Raw genomic sequence first — 18,998 nt, 5'->3', positions numbered from 1 at the left:
TCTTCCAGGTACCAGAATGGACCATGCTCTGTTCTGAACCAGGGCATTTGCATAAGTATTCTTTCTACCCCAAACACTCTTTTCTGCTCGCTAACTTTACCTAGTTAATTCTGACTCCTCCTTCAGAATTCAGCTCAAACATCACTTTCTCAGGGAAGCAGTACCTGAACTACCAGCCCAGGTCAGGACCACCTTTAAATTATTATAACACCTTGTTATCTTTCTTATAAACCACTTACCAGGATTTGTAATTCAGTATTTTACTTAGTTTATTTCTATGTCCCCCACTAAACTGTAAATTCCACAAGAGTAGGAACAATGGCAGTTTGTGATCACAACTATGGCTCCAGAACCTACCACAAATGGCACAAAGTAGATGCTGAATAAATAAGTCAGTAAGGGTGTTTTATTATGCAAGGTAGGCAATAATTATAAAAGGACTCGGAGAACAAGAAATCAATATTAAATAAAATGTTCAGTGATATATTTATGAACCTTTTAGGAACTGTATCAAAAGGTGGTTGGGAAAGCTTTTGTAACTCTGTGCCTCTGCAATACTGTCGGATTTAATCTGAGTTGGTAAACCTCCAATTATAGATTCCATAAGAAAATGGAAAAAATACATAACAAAGCATTTTATATAAAAATGCTATATTTTAGTGGTTCAGTGTTAGAATGCTCGCCTTCCATGTGGGGGACCCAGGTTCGATTCCTAGATCATACACCCCCCCCAAAAAAAGTCGAATTTTAAATCGGAGTTTGTCACTTGTTTTGTCTGTAAAATAGATCTACTTCTGATCCTACCCAACATAGCCAGAAAAAAATGCATTTTATAAAATTATGACTTTCAAAATAAAAAGCACATAAGATCAGATTGACAGAGTGAGCATAATATAGAAAAGTATTGTCTGTTTCATGTGCAGGAGGAAATCATTACAGAAACAAAAGTATCAGAGGTCTGTTAAGCCTGGGGGCAAGCAGACATTTTTTGTTAAGAGCCACACAGTAAATATTTCAGTCAGAGTTGAGACTAGAGTGAGGCTAGAAAGACAACTAGTGAACACAATTTAAGGAGTTACTCGTGCCCAGGGTCTTGGGAGTGCTTTAAATAGGAGTGACTCCTTAAATATTGCACCCAAGCACCTATCTTGCCTCCTTTTAGTCCTAATCATGAGCCCTGCAGAATTGTAGCAATTACTCAACTTCGCCACTGTAGGTCAAAAGTTGCCATGGATATGTAACTGAATGAGGATGGCCATGTTCCAATAAAACTTTATTTATAAAAACAGGCAGCAGGGCGGGCCACAGTGGCTCAGCAGGCAAAGTTTTTCCTGCCATGCTGGAGACCGAGGTTCAATTTCCAGTCTGCCCATGCAAAATGAAAAACAAACAAACAAATGAAAAAAAATAGGTAGCACGCTGGGTTTGACAACTGGGACATAGGTAGCAGACCCCTGCTCTAAACTAAGAATCCATGTAAACACCAGCATAAGCAGGCAAAACTGAAGACTGCAATAAAAAGAGCTGGACCAGATGAATTATCCCCCTTTAACATGATTTTCTGCACTCTACTACACTGAGCAACAGGCAGCAGTGGTTTCCCCAAGTCATATAGAATCTGTGCATGATCAAAGAATACCTTTATTTTTCTCTCATGTTTGAATGCAAGTGTGTCCAGCTAAAGACATTTTTAAAATATTTTCCTTCAAAATTAAAGGTCCTGTTTTGTTGTCTTCCAGCATCTAGTATAGCTGATGCAAAGTCCATGGACATCTTTTCTTTTGTAAGCAACCTATCTTTTCCCTCTGGTAACTTTTGGGATTTTCTTTTGGTCATCAAAGGAAGGAGAAAAATCAACAACAAAGAGAAAAAATCAACAAGAAAGAATAGTAAATGGAAGACATAAAATAAAATGTCAGGATATAACCAAATAATATGAATGGGTTAAGTTCCCCTATCAATAGTAGGGAAAAAACCCAGTTTGCGATTATTAATTCAATCATATACTTTTTGTGAGGCATATCTAAAACAAAATGACTCAGAACAATTGAAAATAAAGGTTCTAGAAAAATATATACAAAGTAAATGTTAATTTTAAAAGTAAGTATTAAAAAAAGTAAGTATGGCCAATAATAATTTCACATGCAATAAAATTCAAAATGAAAAAGTATTAAAAAAGGAAAACATTTTATATTGATGAAAGAAACAATCTACAAAAAAAGATAAAAGTCAAAAATTTGCTTCTACAACACAACTTATAAAGTATAGAACAGAAAATGTTATTGATTTAAAAAGAAATTAATGAACACACAAACATGGGGGAGATTTTAACATATGCCCATCAGAAATTAATAGAGTAAATGGGATTTCAGAAAGAATGCAGAAAATTTTAATAATACAATTAACAAACTTCATCTAATGTGTATTTGTTACACCCACAAAAAAAGAGAACATGAACATTATTTTCAAACACCCATGAAATAGCTATAGAAATTTTATATAAGCCAAGTCAAAGACAAATACCTCAAATTCCAAGAAATTCTTAAAAGTAGAAATCATACATGCTTTATTGTCTGATCTCAATGAAACAAAATTAGAAATTAAGAGAAAGAGGACAAAAAACTCAACTCTTAAAGAGGAAACTAAAACTAAGATTATGAACTATTTTACTCAAGAAGGTAGAAAAAGAAAGACAAACTAACCTAGAAAAAAAAAAGCAAGAAATGATGCATTGAAACAAAAATTTGTTAAATGGAAAATATGGTTTGTTCAGTAAAATATCAAGTTGTTTCCTTGAAAACAGCAATGAAATGGACAGATATTTGGTAAATCTGATTATTAATAAAAGAGAAACAACAAATGAACCACATTAGGAAGGGAGACAATTATACAGTTGGGAGAGATATTTTTTAAACATTTGGAAGATACCAAAGACCAATATGTCTACGAAGTGAAAGATACTATTGGAAATACATACTGTGCATACCAAAATAGATTTTACAAAGAAAGCTGTAATTTGAACAGAAGAAAAACCACAGAAGAAATTTAGAAGGTATCCAAAAATCTGCTGCTAAAACAGCGGTAGGAGAAGATGGCAGTGTCAGCATATTTTAAATCTTCCCCAAATGCCTCCCTCCAAAAAATGAAAAAGAAAAAAACAGAGAGCAACTAGGATAGAATCAATCATTTTTTACTTCATATCACCAGCTTTGCAGAATAAAACATCATTATTGACTTGTTTATTTGTGGAAAATTTACTTGTGTGCCAAGTGCTGTACTAGGTTTTGGTGCTACAATGGTGATCACAACTGATGCAGTTCTTGCTCTTATGAAGTTTACAGTCAATGGGGGAGATAGAGATTAACCAAATAAAATATTGAGTTACAAACCATGGCATGCCAGTTTGAAAATATTATGCACCTCAGAAAAGCCATGTTTTGATCCTGATTCAGTTTTGTGGAGGCATTTCTTTTAATCCTGATTCAACACCGTAAGATGGAGATTTTGATTAGATTATCTCACAGAGAGATGACATGCCCAATTGTGGGTGTAATCTTTTGAGTCTATGGAGATGCGACCCCTCCCATTCTAGCTGGGTCTTGAGAAGCAAAGTGAGGAATCTCCACAGAAACAGAGGCTGAAAGCAACAGAGGCCGGGAGCAAGGGACTAGCAGATGCCAGCCACATGACTTCTCAGCTGACAGAGGTGTTCCAGACAGCTCTTGTTCACTCAAGAGGTTACCTTCTTCTTGAGCAAAGGGAATCTCTTGCTGGTGCCTTACTTTGGACGCTTTCACTTCCTTAGAATGGTAAACTTGTAACTTATTAAATTCCCCTTTTAAAAAGCTGTTCCAGTTCTGGAATATCACATTCTGGCAGCTTGCAAACATAGATTTACAAAATCTTAAAAGGGGGAATTTAATAAGTTACAAGTTCATACTTCTAAGCCTATAAAAATGTCCAAACTAAGGCATCCAAAGAAAGATACGTTAATTCAAGGAAGGCCAATGGGTCAGGAACATCTCTGTCAGCTAGGTAAGTCACTTACATATGCTAGTCCCTTGCTCCTTGGCTCCATTGCTTTCAGCCTCTGTTCCTGGGGATTCCTCACTTTGTTTCTCTGGGACTGGCTTTTATCTCTTGGCTTCTCTTGGCTCTCTCCAGGCTCTTGCTTGCTTAACATCTCATGGTGATGTCTGCTGGGCTCCATGCATCTGCAAACATCTGTGTCTCTGTTCTCTGAAGCAATGTTCTCCAAGTGTCTACATCTGCTCTCTCTGCCAACTCTGAGGCATCTATCATTTCTGACTCTCCTCAAAATGTTTCCTCTTTTAAAAGATTCCAGCAAACTAATCAAGATTCATCTGGAATGAGTGGAGTCACATCTCCATCTAATCAAAAGGAAACACAATTGGGCACATCACATCTCCATGGAGATAATCTAATCAAAGGTTCTACATACAATGTTGAACCAGGATTGAAAGAAATGGCTGTCCCCACAAGATTAATTCAGGACAAAAACATGACATTTCTGGGGTACATAATACTTTCTGTTTTAGTCTGCCAAAGCTGCCAGCATGCAACACACCAGAGATGGATTGGCTTTTAATAAAAGGGGATTTATTTAGTTAAAAATGTATAGTTCTTTAGAGGAAAGGCAGCTAACTTTCAAGTGAGGTTCTTTCCTACATGAGAAGGCACAGAGTGATCTCTGCTGGCCTTCTCTCCGGGCCTCTGGGTTCCAACAACTTTCCCCGGGGTGATACCTTTCTGCATCTATAAAGGTCTGGTCTGAGCTGTGAGCGCTGAGATGAGGCATGCTGAGCTGCTTTATGTTCAGCTCTCTCATTTAAGCTTCCAGCCAATTAAATCAAACATCATTCATTGCAGCAGGCATGCCTCCTAAACGACTGCAGATGTAATCAGCAACAGATGAGGTTCACATACCATTGGCTTCTGTCCACAGCAATAGAATTAGGCACTCTCGCCAGGCCAAGTTGACACCTGAACCTAATTACCACACTTTCAAACTGGCACATTCTACCCTATGGACCCCCCAAAAAAGGCATGTTTTTTCCATATACAAAATATAGTCACTACATTACAATATCACAAAGCCTTAAAACATTTCAGTAACAATACAAATACAAGGTTAAAAGCAGTACAAAATCTCATCAGTCAGATACAGGCATGGTGTTTTCTAAGGGAAAAGTTCTCCTCTGGATCTTGACCTGTGAAACTCAGAACAAGTTATCTACTGCCAATATACAAAAGAGGAACAGTCATAGGGTACATGTTTCTATAGGAAGCAACAGAAAGGTAAACATGAGTCAATGGACCCATACAGTTCCAAAAACCTGCAGGGCAAACTCCATTGGTTTTCAAACTCTGAGAGTCTTTTATCCTCAGGACTTAAGAAAGTGGCAGTCTCACCCTCCAAGGGCCTACTCAAGGAGCCTTGCTCTCTCTCTCTCCAAATTCTGGGGTGAGTTGCAACACTGGGGCTCATTAGGAGGACCATATTTTTCTCAGCTCCACAATCTCTATACAGCTTGGCTTTACCCAGGCTCTCTGCCATCTCCAGGGCACATGCTCAACCCCTCCAGAATAATGGGGTAGGAGCCAGGCCTAACCCCCATTTTTGTGCTCCACCCTCTGGGAGGTCTGAGGTGGCACAGCCCTTCCTGAGCATTGAGGCAGAAGGCCCACCTTCTGCTTCTAGGGCAAACTCACCCTTTCCATGTGTGTAGGATAATTTGCTATTTCTGTCTAAAGCCTTATCAGAAGTATCCTTAGAGTCTACATTTCTCCCAGCAGTCTCTTCAGAGCAATTCAGGTCTTCTCTATGAAAGCCATCACAATTCTTCCAGAATCTTCCCCTTATCCATTTTAAAAAGTTGTTTCAAGATTTTGGTATTTGCAAACTGCAGCAGCACCCCACTTCTCTGGTACCAAAATCTGTGTTACTTTGCAAGCTGCCTGAATGTGATATATAAGAACTGGAATGGCTTTTAAAGAGGGGAATTTAAGAAGTTACAAATTCATACATCTAAGCCTATAAAAATGTCCAAGTTAAGGCATCCAAGGAAAGATACCTTAATTCAAGGAAGGCTGATGGGTCAGAAACACCTCTGCCACCTGGGTAGTCATGTGGCTGACATGTGTTAGTCCCTTGCTCCTTGGCTTCATTGCTTTCAGCCTCTGTTCCTGTGAGGATTCCTCATTTTGTTTCTCCAGGACTGGCTTTCATCTTTTGGCTTCCCTTGACTCTCTACAGGTTCTGGCTTACTTAACATCTCATGGTGGCACCTGTTGGGCTCCAAGCATCTCCAAAATCCTTGTCTCTATTCTCTGCCTGTCAGCTCTACTCTGAAGTTTCTGTCTGCTCTGTCATTTCTAAGCTTTCTCCAAAATGCTTCATCTTTCAAAGGACTCCAGTAAACTAATCAAGACCCACCTAGAATGGGAGGGGTCACATCTTCATATAATCAAAAGATTACACCCACAATTGGGCATGTCACATCTCTGTGGAGATAATCTAATCAAAAGTTACATCCAACAGTATAGAATCATGATTAAAAGAAATGGCTGACTTCGTGAGATGGAATCAGGATTGAGGCATGGCTTTTCTGGGGTACATAATATTTTCAAACCAATGTACATGGTAAATGGTATAAAAGAAAGATCACAAGATGCTGTAATGTTGACTAAAATGTGGTCCTGACTTGGGCTGCTAGTTCTGGCACTGCTTCCATAAGAAAATAATCTTTGAGCTGAAGGAATAGGAATTAACTAAGTAAAGTTGAGGAAGGGAGAGTATTTAGGGCATAAAGAACACTTTATGCAAATGCTCTGGTATGGAACAGAGCATTACCTACATTGGGAACTGGAAGAAAGTCAAATTGCAATGTGGCAGACAGACTTTAAGGTGGCCCTTTGGTCACTGTCTCCAAATGCTGTTGTGTAATATCCATCCCTTGAGTGTGGGTGGGGTCCAGAGTTGCCTGACCTATAAAATATGGCAAAAATGACATGATGTATATGATTGTATGTGCCTGATTATATTACATAAGATTGTAACTGATCTTGCTAGGAGACTCTCTCCTTTGCTGACTTTGAGTAAACAAGTGACCATATTGGGTAGATCCCTATAGCAAGGAGGAAGTATAGCCTCTAGCCAGGAGTCAGAAAACAACTAAGTCTCTCAGTCCTGTAGTCCACAAAAACTGACTGACTGCTGCCAACAGCCAAATGATCTTGGAATTATATCTTTTCCTGGTCGAGCTTCCTATGAGACTACAGCCCAGCCAATTCCTTGTTTACAGCTTTGTGAGACCCTGAGACAGAGAAACTATTTTAAGCCATACGTGAACTCCGAACATGAGAAAAATTCTCAACAGTTAAACAGAAGCTATGTTAGAGATCTAGAATAAATTGAACTGAGTGACAAAAACATGAGATAAAAATTGTGTGTGTCTGTTTTAAACTAAGTCTATGGTGATATTATTATGCAGCAAGAAATACATGACTGGAGGGCTAATGGTCATTTTCTTTAGGGAGAATAATATGCTATGGAACCTGTCTGGAGGAGAAGGAACAAAATGGCAGTGTAAGATGGTATAGAATAAAAAGAACAGTAAGTAAACAGCCAGGAACTGTCTGACACAATAGTTTGGGGAATATCTGTGACTGGACACACATTGTACACCAGTTTGGAATGGATGGAAGGACCCAGATCACAGTACAGAGCTGCAAGTAAAACTCCCAAACTTTGGAGGCTGGCACCCCTCCCCCACTGGTATGGCAGGCTGTAGGAGACACTTTCCTGTGGGAAAAGAAGCAGTCACTACTAGGAGCAAGGAAAGGTAACTTAACCAAGCTCCAATTTCAGTTTTCTTTAACAAATTTGAACTGCTGAATACAAGTTCCAAGCCCAGACAAACCCAGAAAAAGAAGAAAAGTAACTCTGAAGTCTCTTTCAACAGAAAGGAGAATGGGGCTGACAAAGAAAACAGAGGGTTTGGGAGTTGGCTGAGTTCAGATTACTGGAAAAGGACTGAATGCCCCTAGACAAGGGGCACATAGACCCAGGTTCCAACTCCAGTTCTTGGCTAGTGAATATTGGGGACAGGAGATTGTCTCTGAAAAGGTATCTATTCCTCTCTTTCTCTCTCTCTCTCTCTTTTTTAATATTCTAAGCAGCTTATTAGGGAAAACCCCAGGCATTTTCAGTTGTCAGTGCTAACCCAGGCAAGGAGGATTTAAGATAAGTCTGAGATACAAAGTAAAAAGTCAAGTGAAGGAGATAATTCCTGAAAGCGTGTCTCTTCCCCAAGAAAAGAGGGGGTAGGGTTCAGCTCAAGTGGTGGTCCTCTTTCAGAGAATTCAGACCCCAGGTGCTGAGAATTGGAAACAGACTAAGTTTGCCTCACACCTCAACCTCTGTCTCAACCAAGCCCCTCACAGGGACAGGGGCTGCTGAGAATTAAAGCACCACATCATTTTATGCTGGTAGGGAGCTATGGAATGAAAAAGACCTCCTTCTGGGCAGGATAGGAAAAGCAGAGTCTAGGGGCTCCACAGGAAGGTCAGACAACCTGCTGGGTCTCATACACAGGGAAACTTGATACTGATTACACCTTCTTCCTGAGACCTGGGCCTGCCTTGTTTGGGAAAATCTGCTTGGGGTCTATCATATCTTCAGAGACCCTTCTCAAAAAAAAGGTTCCATATAGGCAGGGCAAGAACCAGAAAAACAAGAGTTGAAAAATTCTGAACAGCTAAACAGAAGCTATGTTAGAGGTCTAGGATACATTGAACTGAATGCCAAAGAACAAATAGAGAACAAAGCCGATCAACAGAAAAACTGTAGTTAAAATAGTGAACATTACCTCCAGAATAAACTAATCAAAGAAATCAGATGCCTAGACACCAGCAAACAATTATGAGCCAAACTAGGAAAAATGAAGATATGGCCTAGTCAAAGGAACAAACTAACACTTCAAATGAGTTACAGGAGTTGAAACAACTAATTAAAGATGTTCAAACAAGCATGCTAAATCAATTCAAAAATCAATAAGTTGAGGGAAGATATGGCAAAAGAGATGCCATATATATATATATATTTATATCTTCTTCTTAGATATAAAGAAGACTTTGGGAATTGATGAAGGAGAACTCAAATGCTTGGAAAAACAAAAGGCAGAACTTATGGGAATAAAAGCTCAAAAGAAGAATGAAAAATAATGGAGATTTACAATAGCAGATTTGAAGAGGCAGAAGAAAGGTTTAGTGAACTAGAAGACAGGACATCTGAAATCCACAAAAAAGCATATAGGGAAAAGAATGGAAAAATATGACAGGGTCCCATGGAATTGAATGACAACATGAAGCAAATGAATATATGTGTAATGGGTGTCCCAGAGGGAAAAGAGAAAGGAAAGGGGGAAGAAAGAATGATGGAGTAAATTATCAGTGAAAAATTCCCATCTCTTATGAAAAATATAAAATTACAGATCCAAGAAGCACAGCATACTCCAAACAGAATAGATCCAAATAGACCTACTCCAAGACACTTACTAATCAGATTGTTAAATTTCAAAGACAGAGAATTCTGAAAGCAGCAAGGGAAAAGCAATCCATCACATACAAGGGAAGCTCAATTAGGCTATATACAGATTTCTCAGCAGAAGCAGAAGGCAATAAGGCAGTGGTATGATATAATTAAGACACTGAAAGAGAAAAAGTGGCAGCCAAGAAGAATTATGTATCTAGAAAAATAGTCATTCAAAAATGAAGAGGAGTGTAAAATATTTTCAGACAGACAGACACTGAAAGAGTTTGTTAACAAGAGACCTACTCTGCAAGAAATTCTAATGGCAGCACTATAGGCAAATAAGAAAAGACAGGGGAGAGAAGTCTGGAGAAGAATGTAGAAATAAAAACTATTAGTAAGGGTAAAAGGAGAGAAGAAAAAAAGATATACTATATTAGAATTAAGTCATGACACCTGCAACAACATATGAACCTTGAGGACATTATGTTGAGCAAAATTAGCCAGAAACAAAAGGACAAATACTATATGGTCTCACTAATATGAACTAACATTAATGAATGAACTTTAAGAGTTAAAGTAAAAAACACAGGTTATTACCATCAGGGAATCCTCTGATACTGTGTCAAACTTTAGAGACACCCAAATTAATAGGTCATGCTCTCAATCATGAGGCTTACTCTTGTGACACTTATGTAAGTAGTGGAAAAGCTTAGACTACGTATATGCATGCCTAAGAATTACTTCTGAAGGACCTCTTTGTTCCTCAGATGTGGTCTCACTCTCTCTAAGCCCAACTCTGCAAGTGAAATCATTGCCCTCCCCCCTATGTGGGACATGACATTCTGGAATGAAAGTTTCCCTGGCAACTTGGGATGTCTCCAGGGATGAAGACTCCCAGAAAGATGACTCCTAGGAATGAATCCAGATCTGACACCATAGAATCAGCAATTCTGTCCTGATTAAATGGGGGGAAAGAAGTGTAATTAATAAAGTATCAGTGGCAGAGAGAGTTCAAATAGAGTCAAAAGGCTACTCTGGAGGTTCCTCTTACACAAGCTTTAGGTAGACATTGCTACCTATCCTAACCCACCAGCCCCCAACCAGCACCATTCCAGCCAATCCTAAAGAACACCTAGAGCAATATATAAGATTCCACAAGGGTTCTACACACTAGAATAACTTTCCAGAAACCTATAACTTCCAGATGGGTCCCTGGTCCACATAAGTCCTGAAACCTAGCCCAGCATCTCCAGGACATCGGATAGTTCCATCTCCCTACCCTATATTAGTGACAGACCCTTCCAATATGAGAAATTAGAATGGTCATAGCCCAAACACCCCTAAAGAGAGGGATGAAAAGATCAAAGGTGATGGTGGAGTTATACAGAGAAGATAGGATTTAACAAATGAAATAAGAATGCTGAATCAGTAAATTGATATGTCTTTTAATCCCCAATATTTTAGAACAGCTAGAAGTAAAACCTAAAATTATGGAATTGTAACCCATGTCAAACTCTGAAATATGTTCTACAACTAATTTTGGTGCTGTGCTTTGAAAGTTATTGCTTTTTTGTATATGTGTTATTTTTCACAGAAAAGGAAAAAAATCGATTGTGATGATAAAAAAAATATTTAAGCCTTCTAGCCATCTATATACTGGAGTAGCTAGAAGGAAAAATATGAGAGAATCATATGGCAGCCCATGGCAAACTCTGGGATCTGTCCTGTAACTACGTGTTGAAGAGTGCTTTGAAAACTATTGTTTTTTATTTCTTTGCTTTATATATATGTTATACTATACAATAAAAAGTTAAAAATTAAAAAAGATTTTTTAAAAAATACAGGTTATCAGGAGATAGAAAGAGGCCAAAGTATGAGCATTTGATACTGAAAGAGTACAGAACACTCAAAAGGATTTATCATAAAAATCTAGAAATGGATAGCACAATACTATCTAATAGTAGCACAATATTGAAAGTACACTGAACAAAGCTGAGTGTGATTGTGGTAGAAAGAGGAAGGCTAGAGGCATGTATGACACCAGAAAGAAAGATAGAGGATAAAGACTGGAACTATATGGCTTAGCAAAACCTGGAGTGGACAATGATATATGGAGAAATCAGGACTTAAGTGATGATTTTGATTACTGTATTATTAGATAAATATTCCTTTTTTGCTTTCTGGTTTAGTGAAGTAGACAGAGGGAAATTCCTGAAATCTCTAAATTGTAATTCAGCTGGCTTGATCTCCAATAATGATTGTATAGCCCTAATTTCTACCCCTGTGATTATAAAAACCTTGACTTACCTTTGTTTGTACCCAGTTATCCAGTTTTTCAGCTTTAGAGTCTTGTAACCTCTAAAGACAGCCCCTAATGCTTATTAATGAATAGTGTTGGGTCAGCCCAGAAGTAAGCCACCCCAAGTCCAAAGTAATCTTGATAACTGAGACTGAATCTGACCAAAATGGGCCCAACTGACATGCACAGTAGCTTAGACTTTAACCTACAAGCCATCTATTAAACCATTTTCTTACACATACTCTGTGACTGAGCATGTAATCAATCTGCACATGCTCAATAATTAGATCACCTCTACTTACATCATTTGGGGCTACTGCTCATTATCCTAAACTCCACACATCTTTTCTCTAATAAAGCTATCAGAATAACTGCAGTTTGGATAGACAGATTTTGGGTCGCTAGGCTGTCTGCTCTCCTACTGTGTGCCTAGAAATAAACTCTTTCTCTCTTTGAACCCTGGTGTCTCAAGAATTGGTTCTTGAGTGTGTCAGGCTAAAGAATGCAGGACCTTTGTCCAGTAACAGTTATGGTGAGTATATGTACAAATATAAGAATATTATTACATAAAGGAGAATGAATAAATGACAACAGTGCAAGGCATTGAAAATGGGATGGTATATGGAAAAAATATAATCAATGCAAACTAGGATCAATAGTTATCAGTAATATTTAATATGCGTCTATTAAATGTAACAAAGGCAATATACCAAACCTAGATGTCAGTAAAAATGAGGACATAAGGAAGGGATATGAGATTCTTGGTGGTGGTGGTGGTTCTCCTTTATTTTAATTTAATTTTTTATTCTTCTCTTTTTTCCTTCGTCTTCTTTATTTGCGGAAGAAATGGAAATGTCCTCATATACATTGTTGTAGTGAATATGTAACTATATGCCAATACTGGGAACCATTGATTGTTTGCTTAGGATGGATTGAATGCTGTGTGAATAAAATTGTATAAAAATAAGCAGAAGGATACAAGAGCTGGATAATATGTGGAGAGATAATTTACCTACTCACTTTTGGTAGGGAAGTAGAATGGTACAGACTCTCTGGAGGACAGTGTCATGGTTCCACAGGAGGCTAAGTAAAGGGTTGCCATATGATCCTACAACCCCATTATTCAGTACATATTTGGAAGAAATGAAAGCTGATACATGAACGGACATTTGCATGCTGTGTTTATGGTGGCAGTACTCAGGATTTGCAGTAGATGGAGGTGGCCTAAGGGTACATTAGCTATAAAGGGAAGGGTGAACTGTGGTATATACATACGATGGAAAATTGAATAACTGCAAATAGAAATGAAGTTGTGAGTCATGCAAGTAGGTAATGAAACTTGAGGACAGTATGTTGAATGAAATAAGCCAGATACAAAAAGACTTACTGAAAAGATTCCTAAATTGTCAGCTCTTATAGCAGTCACACCTATTCTGGAGTTGTAACTCTTATTTCTAAATTCTGAGATGCTGGGGCTCTTTGTGGGTAACCTCGTCATTCCTTGAAACTTTCGGTATCTGCATCATACCTGAGACTCAGAGCTAGAATTCTGCAGCTATGAAAGTCAGCATTACTATCTAAAGAGCTGAAAAAGAGATAAGACTTCAATTTGAGATATTAATGAAAGTAATCTTGTTAGGACTAAGGTAAATCATAATAAAAGGTAAAGGATGATATTGAATATATTTTAAAACTTCAACTTCTGTGTGAGGCCAATGGAAGAGATGTTTATTTGATGCAAAATCTATGTTTTCTGTAGCACATTATCTAATTTAACTTGTTTGGTCAGTTTATTCAAGCACCATAATTACATGGAACCTTGAAGAGGGTGTGAGATCTTGTTGGTTTGCACAGGTTAGTGTGATGTCTCAATATATCCCAGAGAAATCAGATTGAAGATAATAAAATATTTGCAAAATCCCCTTTCAGAACAGGGGAAAATGTGGAAATATTAAACTTCCCCACCTAAGGAAGACCTGATACTCCCACGAACATTGGGGACTTCCAATTTAATAGGCAAGCACTTGATCTTGGGTCTTGCCTTTATGAAACTGATTCCTGCAAAAGAGAATTTAAGATTACTTATAATTATGCCTAAAAGTCACCCCCAGAGAACCTCTTTTGTTGCTCAGATGTGGCCTCTCTCTTGAAGCCAACTCAGCAGGTACACTCACTGTCCTCCCCCCATGAAAGACATGACTCCCAGGGGTGTAAATCTTCCTGGCAATGTGGGACCTGACTCCTGGTATGACCCTAGACCTGGAATTGTGGGATTGAGAAAGACTTCTTGACCAAAAGGGGGAAGAGAAATGAAAGAAAATAAAGTTTCAGTGGCTGAGATATTTCAAATAGTCAAGAGGTCATTCTGGAGGTTATTCTTATGCATTATATAGATATCTATTTTCAGTTTTGGTGTATTGGAGTAGCTACTTCAAGAAGTAGCCTTGATTCTTGAAGATGAATGTGTATCTATATAACTTATACAGCATGACTATGTGATTGTAAAAACCTTGTGATTGGCACATCCTGTATCCAATGTATGGATAGATGAGTAAGAAAATAAAAACAAAATAAACATGGAGTATTAGGAGGTATGGGATATTTTGGGTGTTCTTTTTCATTTTTATTTTATTCTTATTTTCATTGTTTTTAGAATAAGAAAATGTTCAAAAACTGTTTGTGATGATGAATGCACAACTATGTGATTATACCATGAACCATTGATTGTACACTTTAGATGATTATATGGTATATGAATATATCTCAGTAAAATTGCTGTTAAAAAAAAGATCCTATGAAATTCTAAGGTAGGCCATAAAAGACACTTTGTCCACCTTGTTCACTAAAATATTTGTTTTCAATGGCTCTGACCACCAGGTAGGAAGTGAGCTGCCTTAAGACCAACATACTTTGAGGAATCCCAAAGTAGTTTGTGTAAAGTGACCATATGAAAAGGTCCTGAGACTGTAAGAGAGAACTATCCAGGCAAACTTCAGCTACACCAGTCACCATCTGCTGCAATAGAGATACTGAGCCAAAACCACAGAGCTAAGACTCTCCTGAATTCCTGACCCACAGATATGGAGAAAGATTGGGGGAAAAGAATCAGAATATGAATTTTTTTATACAGCAATAGATAACTGGAAAATATAATAATAACAATATTATTTTGAAAATAGGTAAATAAAAAGAAAGTATCAAGCATTTAGTCTGCTTTTCTTGTCTGAATTCTATATGCAGATACCCAAATAGTTTGTGAAGGCAAATTTCTCTTTGTAATTTCTGCTAATAGACCAAAGACAATGGTAGAATTTGGATATCGCTATTCTATAACCCTAATGTTCTAAACATTGAGCATTAGTGGCTGCCAACATCACACAAGAAGATAACTAGACAAATGCCTCTGGATGGAAGAACACGTCACCTATGAAGTTGTCTTGCCAAGAAATAAAACAAAACACCTAATGATCAATTCTCCAGGTCAAATAACCAATTTAAGGAAAATATAGAGAATTAAGGGGAAAATGTAAAACTACACTACAGGGATGCATTCAGCAAATTACAAGCCTGTGCTGTTCTGTACTACAGCTACTAGTTGAGTGTGGCTAGTCCAAACTGAGATGTGCTGTAGTGCAAACAATATTTTGCATATACTAGGTTAAATAAAATAATTTTTAAATGTATTTTATTTGTTCATGCCTATATCTTTATTGTGCTTACCAAATAATTTAAAATTATACATGTAACCTTCTATTTCTAATGGCTGTATACTGGTCCAGACCATAGGAAACTGCATGACAATTTTATTTTCTCCTAATTTCTAAATAAGTTGCAGGAAAAAAATTGATAGGAAAGAAAAACCCATAGATTAAAGCAGACTTAAATACATCTTTTGGAATATGTAGACCTTATTTGTAATTCAAACAAATTATAAATACAATGTAATTTATGAAACAACTGGAAATTTGAGAACTGATTTGATTATATAAAGGAATTATTTTTAATTTTTAAGCTTAATAATATATTGTATATATTTTTAAATATAGAGTATTCATCTTTTAGAGATCTATATTGGAATATCTGCAGATGAAATGATAAAGTATCTAGGTTGTATTTCAAAATTATACTCAAAATAGTAGATATAACAAGATTAATCAGAAGGTGATAAGGATTGTTGAGGTTGGGTGATGGGTACATGGACGTCCATAATACTATGCTGTCTACTTTTGTGCATGTTTGAAATTCTCAATAATAGAAAGTTATTAAAAAGAAACAAACAAACAAATGAATGCACCAGACCCAAATCCTTTCACTGGAGAATTCAAAGGAGGAACTAATGTTTACTATTTCCAGAGCACAGGAAAAATGTAAAGCTTGTCAACTTATTCCTTGAGACTAGCATAACTCTAATGTTAAAAACAGACAGCAATACAACACAAAAGAAAAGAAAAACCTAGGTTAATAACATCTCTGAGAAAACCAAAGAAAATCCTAAATATGGTATTAAAACATAGCAACATACTTTAAAAAATAATAATATGGCATGAAAAAATAGGATTGATTCCAGGAAAACAAGGTTGGTTCAATATTAGGAAATCTCTCTATATAGTTATTGCATTGAAAGATTAAAGCAGAAAATCGTGATTATTTCAGTAGATACTAAAAGAGTATTTTATAAAAGTTTTATAACCAAAAAACCTCTTAGCAATCTAGAAGATAAAAATCAACTTATGCTTTTTACCCTATAGAGTTTTAACTTCTATAATTATTCAAAATAACTTGTGTTCATAACTTGTATAATTAAAAAATAACTTTTCATGTGCAAATTACACTGATCACATTTATTGCATAATTTTTCAGTTCTACAACTTCACCTCTGTCAGCGCAATGTTTGCCACAAAATAAAAAATAATAAGAATTTTTAAATGTGTGAAAATAATTGGAATTAATAAGTATAATCTGTATAGATGTATTTCTTCTTTGTTTTTTTAATACATATCCATATACTAATTAGAATTCAGGGTTCATGGAGCATTTATATCCTACCAAATGATGCAAGTAATCCCATTTCCATAGATTCACACACATCAGTAATCTGTTTGAATAATTTCATTGTGAAGAACCTAGTAAATGCAATAGTTCTAGCACACAACTTTAAAGTTATTCTTAAAATCAAATACTGTTGGCACATGGAGGACTACACTAGATATTCAGAACATGGAGATACAATAAGAAAAAAATCATCTCCTGAATGCAAAAACTGAAAATTGTAAAAATAGCACCAATAGCTGAAGAGATTTACAGATGTGTTGTTGGTAGAATTGTAAAATGATGAATCTTTGCATGAAGAGGACATGACTCAAATGTCACTGACATAAAATGAAACTGTTCCCCTTTCCAATTGCATTTTAACTTCTTTGGCACATTGACATGATCCCTGTGGAATTTGTCAGTGCTTATCTGATACTTCAGGAGGAGAATGCTTTGATTCTAGAATAACAATGGTCCTAACCTCAACAGAAGCATCCCTGGAATTAAGAAAGCCAATCTCACAAACTTAGATGACTTGAGAGAGACGTCTTTTGAGAGCATCCAACACTCTGTGTCTTATTCTGTATCTCTCAAGAAAATTATTGACATATAAGCTGGTTTTCAGAGGGAAACTGGTATAGATAACAGGATCCCATTGTTGTCAGGTCTATCTCACAATGCAATTTATTACATTATTCCTTGAAGAGCTCAATTAGTTGCTTGTTATTTAGTGTTTCTTCAACTAGTATTGAAGTTGAAGAAATACTAGTTTCTTCAACTAGTATTTCATAACTTTGAGTGACTTGATGGAACCATTTTTAGACCTGCCAAGATAGGGACTAATCCTAGAACACTTCCTTAAGACCTCTCCTTATTCCATGAAGAGTGTAATAGCCTCTCTTTTGCATAGCTCTTCATTTGCAATACATATCTATTCACAAAATAGAAAAACATCAATAATAAATTTCTAGCTCAATATTTATTTAGAGTTCGGTCATTTTCCAAAGATGTATTCTTGTGTGTGTGACATATACCCAATGAATAGATACCACCAAATGAAAAGATACATATACAAAACAAGAATTCCCAAGATCACTAATTCATTTGGGGAAAAATGATTGCTCTATGCCCAACAATCTGATTTATGTAGAATTGATCTCAAAGTATCCTGTTACTGCAGAAACACAAGGTCAGATTGAGAGAGAGGATGTACTGGTTTGAAACTCTTATGTAGACCAGAAAGGCCATGTTCTTTAATCCAGTCTTGTGCAGGCAGACTTATTGCTGGGTGGGAGTTTTTCATTAATTATTGTTTCAATGGAGATATGACCCACCCAGTTGTGGGTGGGATCTTTTGATTCGACAGTAACGCAACCTCACCCATTCAAGATGGGTCTTACTCCTTTTACAGTAGCCTTGTAAGAAGAGAATAAAAGGCAAAAAACAGAGAGATCTCTGAGCTGACATAGAGGGCAGAGAGATGAAACCAAGAGACACAAACAATTGGAGATGCAGAAGGAGGATGCCCCAGAAGACACCAGAGGCTGAGAGATCTGTTTGAAACCAGAAGCCTGGAGAGGACAGCAGTTGTCACCATGTGCCTTCCATTGTGACAGAGAAAACACCAAACATGATCAGCCTTTTTTGAGTAAAGGTCATTTGTTTATGCTTTAGTTTGAACATTTTCATGGTCTTAGGACTGTAAATTTGTAACCTAAAAAATCCCCTTTGTAAAAGCCAATCCATTTCTGGTATATTGCATTCTGGCAGCTTTAGCAAACCAAAATAGATTTTGGTACCAGAGAACAGGATACTGCAATTTGCAATACCAAAAATGCTGGAACAGCTTTGTAAATGGGTAAGGGGAAGATCGGAAGAATTTGTGATATCTTTATAGAAAAACCTGATTACTTTGAAGAGACAGTTGGTAGAAATACAAATGCAATCAATGGTCTTAGAATGATGAATGTGTCATTGCAAAGTAGAAGAAAGACAATCCTTGTTTTTAAAGTAGCAGAGAATGGCAAAATTGAGTCCTTGTGTTGGATCGAAGTAAAGTTGAAGGCAATGAACTTGGGATATCTAGCTAAAGAAATTTCCAAATTGAATTTG

This window comes from Tamandua tetradactyla, chromosome 1 (assembly GCF_023851605.1).
Source record: "Tamandua tetradactyla isolate mTamTet1 chromosome 1, mTamTet1.pri, whole genome shotgun sequence".
Classification (NCBI taxonomy): Eukaryota; Metazoa; Chordata; class Mammalia; order Pilosa; family Myrmecophagidae; genus Tamandua; species Tamandua tetradactyla.
This window is presented reverse-complemented; position numbering follows the sequence as displayed.